The 6,880-nt window shown below is 34.8% G+C and overlaps 1 long non-coding RNA gene across 1 annotated transcript in view; it reads left to right on the top strand.

Annotated features, from left to right (window-relative positions):
* LOC117107313 overlaps positions 1 to 4,984 on the top strand; it is a 7,727-nt gene extending 2,743 nt beyond the window's left edge. Inside the window, exons 2-3 of the long non-coding RNA XR_004445220.1 lie at positions 3,137 to 3,422; positions 4,905 to 4,984. This is a non-coding gene — a long non-coding RNA (uncharacterized LOC117107313). The remainder of the gene's footprint in view (positions 1 to 3,136; positions 3,423 to 4,904) is intronic.
* The last annotated feature ends 1,896 nt before the right edge of the window (positions 4,985 to 6,880 follow it).

Genomic DNA, 6,880 nt, shown 5'->3' with positions numbered 1-6,880 from the left:
TACTGTACTATTTACTAGGCCTATAAATAATAACTAGCCAAGGAGATTATCTTTTGTGTTATTTCCCCTTAACGTCGTTTTTTAAATTGTTCTCTAATTCCTCCATTGTCCAAGTTCCCCTTAACGTACAGGTAATAATAATAATTCTTATTATTATTATCATTTCGGCATTACATGTAATGAACTTGGTCTAGCCTTGTAATCAAGAACCTGCCGATTACTATGCCTAATATTAATAACTAGCTCATTTTTACATTCATTTGGTGCTCTGCCAATTTGGCACTGGTCTTATGTATTTTAGAGCTGCCTATTCTCAGCTCTTCTCTTAATTTGAAAATAACTGTCACTCTGTTTCATTTGATCAGTGATGAAGAAAAACGCGCTCTTCCTTACTCTCTGTGCTTTTCCCAGAAGCGTTTTTAGTAGGCCATGATAATTACGCAAAACCCAGGCCTAACTAAAAAATTAAAATTGTCATAGTATGCAACTCAAGTTAAAATAACACTTTTCATTACTCGTGGACCTTAATCAAATATTATATGTAATTTTAAACGACCCATTGGTATTAACACGGTAACATCAATGTATTTTTAAAAATTAGACAGCGAGCTTCTCTCAGAAGTTGTTCTGTAGACGTTTATCTTTGACCTTTTGACCTTGAATTCTGCAATGAGATTTTCGGGTCGATTCAGCCGAGACGGCCCGAGTGGAGTTTCATGTAAATGTTTCGTACGGAAAAAAAAATCGCCGTCGGGCAGGCGATTCTGCGAGCCCTGATTAATTTGTTAGCCTTGACAATTGATCGTGAATCAGTAAAATCTTTAGACATACCTCTTTAAATGCTCCATAAATGATTACATTTATAATGCACGGTAGTTAATTCGCAGGATTTTCTTAGCCAGCCAGAGGCAGTTTATTACACAATTTCTTTATTGTCCATTATAGTAAATATAAATATGCATGTTTTAAACATTTTGCTGCAAAAAGCAACTCTGTACGACCAGTGGTTTTCTAGATATAGCTCCCTATATTTCCACCCCTAATTTGCATATTAATTTTATGCTAATAAGTTCGGCAAAATGGCACTTCCGATCATTTTTGAAGAAAATGTTTCATTAGCGTAAATAGAAATATGCATGTTCTGAACAACTTTAAGAAAGAATCAACTTTCTACGACAAGTGGTTACCAAGATATAAGTACCCTACATTTTCAGAACTAATTTGCATATTTTAACTAATCTGCATATGAAGATGTGCGTAAACAAATTGGCGACTCATTTTATTGGATTCAGCATACTTCAAAGTATATATTCCATCCAAAAAACTAAAATGATCACAAAAATCCCACGGGAGCCCATTTTTCGACATATGGCCCCGGACTATATCTAGAAGAAATCCGTCGGCGCATTTCGAAAAATAAGTTCCGCAGAGATTTTGCCAAAAATTACGCTTTTGACCAAACCTAGGCCCTATAGCCTAGGCCTAATAATATAATTAATTATAGTACTAGGCCTAGGCTGGCCCTATATATAGCCAATGAGCCTAAAATGATGCAATTGTTTTTAATTAGGCCTAGGGGCCTATGCAGCAATTTACGATTCCGCGCACCTATTTTCTAGCGATTTTCCCCGCAAATTTGAGCTGATTTTTTAGATACTCAGCCTATGCCTATCCTAGGCTCTGCGCAATTAAAACATCTTTGCAGTAGTACTATTAACTTTAAGTATGGCCTAGCTAGGGCTAGGCCCCCTAGGCCTGTCTGTAATGGCTAGGGGTACTAGGCCTACTCCTAGGCCAGGCCTAGGTTGTTCTACTACTGTAGCAGGCCTAGGCTAGATGCCCTAGGCTACTACAACAATTTTTTATTAAAAAAAATATACCCTCAGGCCAAGGGCTAGGCGTAGCCTATGCCTACTGTCTGTTGTAGGGCGCAAGGGTAGTCCTAATTTCATAATTATATAATAATATTAATTAGGCCATTGCTAGGCCAGAGGCCTATATCTTAATTATATTTCATTAATTTATATTTTTTCAAATGTAAATTCTTTAAATTAAAATGTTTTGAATTAATTTTTAAAATTGATGATATATTTTGCTATATATTTATTTTTGTATTTCACTATTAAACTTTTAGGTAATTGGTTTTTGTGTTTAATTTTGTTTTAAAAACGAGAATGAAAGTTGTAGGCTTGCGTCCGAAAAATTTTGAAAACACATGAGGCATATTTTCGTTTTTCATTATTCATTATTTTTGTTATAAATGCTGTCCACAAGCCGCGGCATTGGTAATTTTACATTTATTCCCAAGAAACAATGCTTACAGTCAGAAATGTACACTAGCCTATAAAACAGATCCTTTTCTACATTTAAGACCTCTTTAAACATACGAGATTTCCTATTTGTTAGAAATATTGAATTGACCCGTAAATGACCTCAGCAGTGATCGGCGATCATGGTGCGATGTGGCCAGGCCTGCTTATTCTCGGTGTTTGCGACGAGTGATCAGTGATGAATAGATCGTTTTTCTGTCTGTTTACGACTTAGAAAGTCCGTTTTTTAAAACGAAGTATATTTTTGTTTCAAAATAATGAACTTTTCAAAATAATGAAAATTTTCGTGCGGTAGCTTTTTAGGCATGCGGGCGGTGGACGAAAACCTACAACTTTCATTCCCGTGGCCTTATTATAATAAAGGCCTATTATAATTTACATTATTTATAATATTTTATTTAAACAAGGCTAAACCTTTTTTTATACAAGTTTTTATCAACCCACCGCTCGTTAAAATGATGATTTTGAATAAAAATGAAATTTTATTTTTGGCTAATTAGCACACTTTCCATCAAAAGTAGAAATTTCAGAGGAATTAAAAACAATAAAAGTGTTTCTATATTTTTATTACTGTATGCCCGCCGCTGCCTTAAAATAAGAATTACATATTTCTATTCCTAATTATATAATTTTAAAGCACTTTAACCATCCCATTTACAGTGTTCCACCAAACAAATTTTATTTTATTTTCTTCTCCGTCTAGATGTTTTTAGCAATTTATATTTGCTAAATAAGATTGATTTTTTAAGATATTTAGGAGAACATTAACTTTCATTGTTGAATTAGATTTTTGAATGTTATTTTAGAGTTATTAGCAGTCAGCCATCAAAAATCATTTCAAGAATATCATGAAAACTGAACGAGTTGCTGCTGGAAATGGAACTGGAGGTGCAGCAGTGGTAAAACCAGAGATAAAAAAGAAAAGAAAATGTGAGGTAGTAGAAACAGTTGATGACAAATGTCAAAGTTGATTTACCAAAATTATGCTTTAATCAGCAACCCATGGTTTCCAGCGGAGAAATATTTTGAAAATACTTTTTTCATTAATTAAACATCATGGAGGGATATCCCGCACTCCAGTTGGTGTCAGAGGTATGTACACTAATCCAAGGTAGGGTTTTGTGTTTAAAACATGTGTAGGCCCGTGCGACCGTTTCCAGGCCAGGCTTGGTAGACGGGGCCTCTACTAGACCGCTGCCGCACTGCCACTGACCCATTCAAATACACTAACTTAGACCTACTAGTTAGGCCTATGACAAGGGTGATTCATGACAACAAGCACAGTTAGCAATACGTACCGTCGTAAAATCTTCTCTCTCCTATGTCTCCTCCTTCTCCTCCTTCTCCAATCTCGCCCGATTTGAAAGCGTCAAACAATTCATTATAACGGTGGTGTTAATTTAAAAAATCAAATAAAAACATTTATTGTAGGAGTTGATAAGTAAACCTCACCGCTCCTACCGCTCCAATCTATTTTAAAAGAGACATTGGGCATTACAAATAGATCCATGCTCTGACACATTTTGTTACCATGTACTGTAAGTACAGTAGGCCTATTTCTTACAGATTTTTTGGATGATGTGTTAACATACAATTCATATGATGCTATAGGCTTAAACTGTTAACTATAAACTGTCTTTATCTTATTTAAGATATTTTAGTCTATAGGATTTTGTTTGAATTATAGAAATCTAATTACATGAATTATTTTGCTCACAATTTGTCACTGTTTAAAATAGGAAACAAATGTTTTGACACATCTCCTCTCAATCTCACTATGAATAATTTTTTCTTCACACACAAATTGAATTACGACTATTTAAACATAACTATACCCACAAAATATGATATCAATATATAATTTATTGACACAACATCTGAAGCCTATTTGTGAGGCATCAAAAATTAGGCTCTAGCAAGACCATTGGATAAGGCTCAATTCATTGAGCCTTATGTTTATTTTTGAAAGGTCACAAAAAATATCAGTTAAAGCCAAAGTATAGTTTTGGTAATTAAAACCATAAAAAAATTTAAAATTGGTGTTATTAATCGAGCTTTAAGAATTCCTGCCTTGTGAATTATTTTCTCCAAAACCATCAATTTAATAATAATAATAATAATAATAATAATAATAATAATAATAATAATAATAATAATAATAGATGGATATATATAGCGCAGATCTCTATGCGCTCGGGACTAAATGTTGTACTTTTCAATAACGTTCTCCTCCCCTGAGGGTCACTTCATGCCACCGCAGCCAGTAAACTGGCGCACTTTTATCTGTCCACGACAGGGGCCGAGTGAACAGTACACCCCCTACTCATCTCGAAAGATGTACTGGGTTCTTTAAAGTGCACATGAGCATTCGTGTACGCTGGGCCTAAGGTTTATATTCTTGTTCCACCACCAGAACTATATTAGCGAGCCGGCTGCGAACCTGTGCCGATATTGTTGGCTATGATCACGGTGCCCCTGCCTTAACTGCTCAATTTGCTTGTGTTTTTTTTTTTCAGTTTAAAATCTGTATCTGTTTTTGTTAATTTTTTGTTATTAATTTTTATTTTCATTTAGGAGAATGAATTCATTGATGAAATTATCCAGAAGTTGATTTTTCCACGGCTGAGGTCAGGCCTCAAAGAAGTCATCCCACTTCACTGCCGAGGGGAGGAGAATAATAATAAAAATAATAATAATAATAATATGCAAGTTTTTATTTAGCGCTCTATACAAGTAAGTCTCAGATCGCTGAGAAGAATTGCAAAGGCCACTGGCTCTAGCCCTTCTACTGGGTACCTTCTATGTTTTTAACATTCAGTATCATAATAAAGCAAAGAACTATATCTTCCTAGAATCCGAGATGTTTGAAAAGATGAAGGAAGCCAACAAACATGTCATTACACTGTTTGTAATTTTCTAGTTGGAAAATAAGAGTTTATAACCTCATTCATTTTGAAGGGGTAATTCTCTCGCTAATCTGCCATTATAGGCATGGTTTATAAGTGTACAGATTAAATAATAATGTATTTTGTGAAAAAAAATAAAGGAATGATTGTTTATAGAATTTTTGTGTGGTCTTTATTGATTTGTGGTCTATTGAAATTATTTCCAAGGAGTCAATTTAACCCCATGGAGTGGGGAGTTAAATGGAGTTAAATTTAACTCCAAAAGTGGAGTTAATAATTAATTACAGAACGACTCCTTTTCTGGAGTAATTTACTCTTGTATTTTTACTCCCCAAAGGGAGTAATATTAACTCCAAAAAGGGGATAGGAATCACCCTCTTTTTGGGGTTAATGTTACTCCCATAGGGGAGTGAAAATATGAGAGTAAATATTACTCCAGAAAAGGAGTCGTTCTGTACCTCTTTTATTAACTCCACTTTTGGAGTTAAATTGACTCCTTGAAATTAACAGTGAGAGTATAAACATCGCTTTAGATAAGAAAGAAAACGGATAGAAAGATCAGAAATGAGGAAGCATGAACGCAATAGTATATACTTAACGTTTAAGGCAACAAGGAGGAAGGGGGGATCATTGGGTTCTGTCCATAAGAACAGGACGGTGTTACACTACAGTACTATTAGGTTTATAGAACTCAGAGTGGTTCGAAAAGTTTTTCTTAATTTCCATATATTTTTTTTTGACCCACCAGATCCAGAGCATAATAAACTGTTTATATTTCTTTATATCATTGAATACAGGCAAAAGCAGCCATTTTCAATCTTAAACTCCGGATTAAGGCAAAGGAATTGTTTTCCGATGGAATAAAACAGGTAGGCCTACAAATTTTACTTTTCATTATAATCTCTAACTTTAAAGGAAAAGTGGTAAATTTATTTTTGACATGGGCCAGCTATTTTACAATGAGCTGGCCCATGTGCCTTAAATTACCTCTACACGTGATGATGTGGTCTTTCTCTTGTAGCCTTAAGGTTCATGATAATTTTTGGTTCCTTAGCGCCTTGAGCACTACTGCAGTGGATTCATGCGCTTTATAAATATTATTATTATTATTATTATTATTATTATTATTATTATTATTATTATTATTATTATTATTAATATTATTATTATTATTATTATTATTATTATTATTATTATTATTATTATTATTATTTAATCGGCTGCTTCAATTCACCCTGGCCGTGATTATTAGAAATGTTTGATACTGTCCATGGAAACGAAGAAACTACCACGTTGTATACTTCCATTTTGTTTTATAAATAATAATGGGTGGAAATGTGCATGATCTTATCAGATATGCCTCAGTAACCAGTTTTCGTGGGTTATGCTTACTCGGGAAACCCGCTGTCGTCAAGGATGTAGATGGGGCTATTAAGCAACATCACTTAACTTATTTCCCCATCAGGGGTGGCACCATGATTTGCCCGACGGGGGGCGATGTCCCCGACATAGGCTATGTTCACACACACGGCGTAAGGCTGGCTTAAGCCTGGCGTAGCGTACGCCTTTGTGTGTGAACTAGGCAGTGGCGTTGTTAAAGCCACTCACTACGCCACGTCCTTGGCGTTATTAACGCTACCTGCA

The sequence above is a fragment of the Anneissia japonica genome, unplaced genomic scaffold (assembly GCF_011630105.1).
Source record: "Anneissia japonica isolate Jap-2015-1 unplaced genomic scaffold, ASM1163010v1 scaffold211_len1577895_cov191, whole genome shotgun sequence".
Classification (NCBI taxonomy): domain Eukaryota; kingdom Metazoa; phylum Echinodermata; class Crinoidea; order Comatulida; family Comatulidae; genus Anneissia; species Anneissia japonica.
Note: the sequence above shows the minus strand (reverse complement) of the source record. Positions and strands in the feature narration are given on the sequence as shown.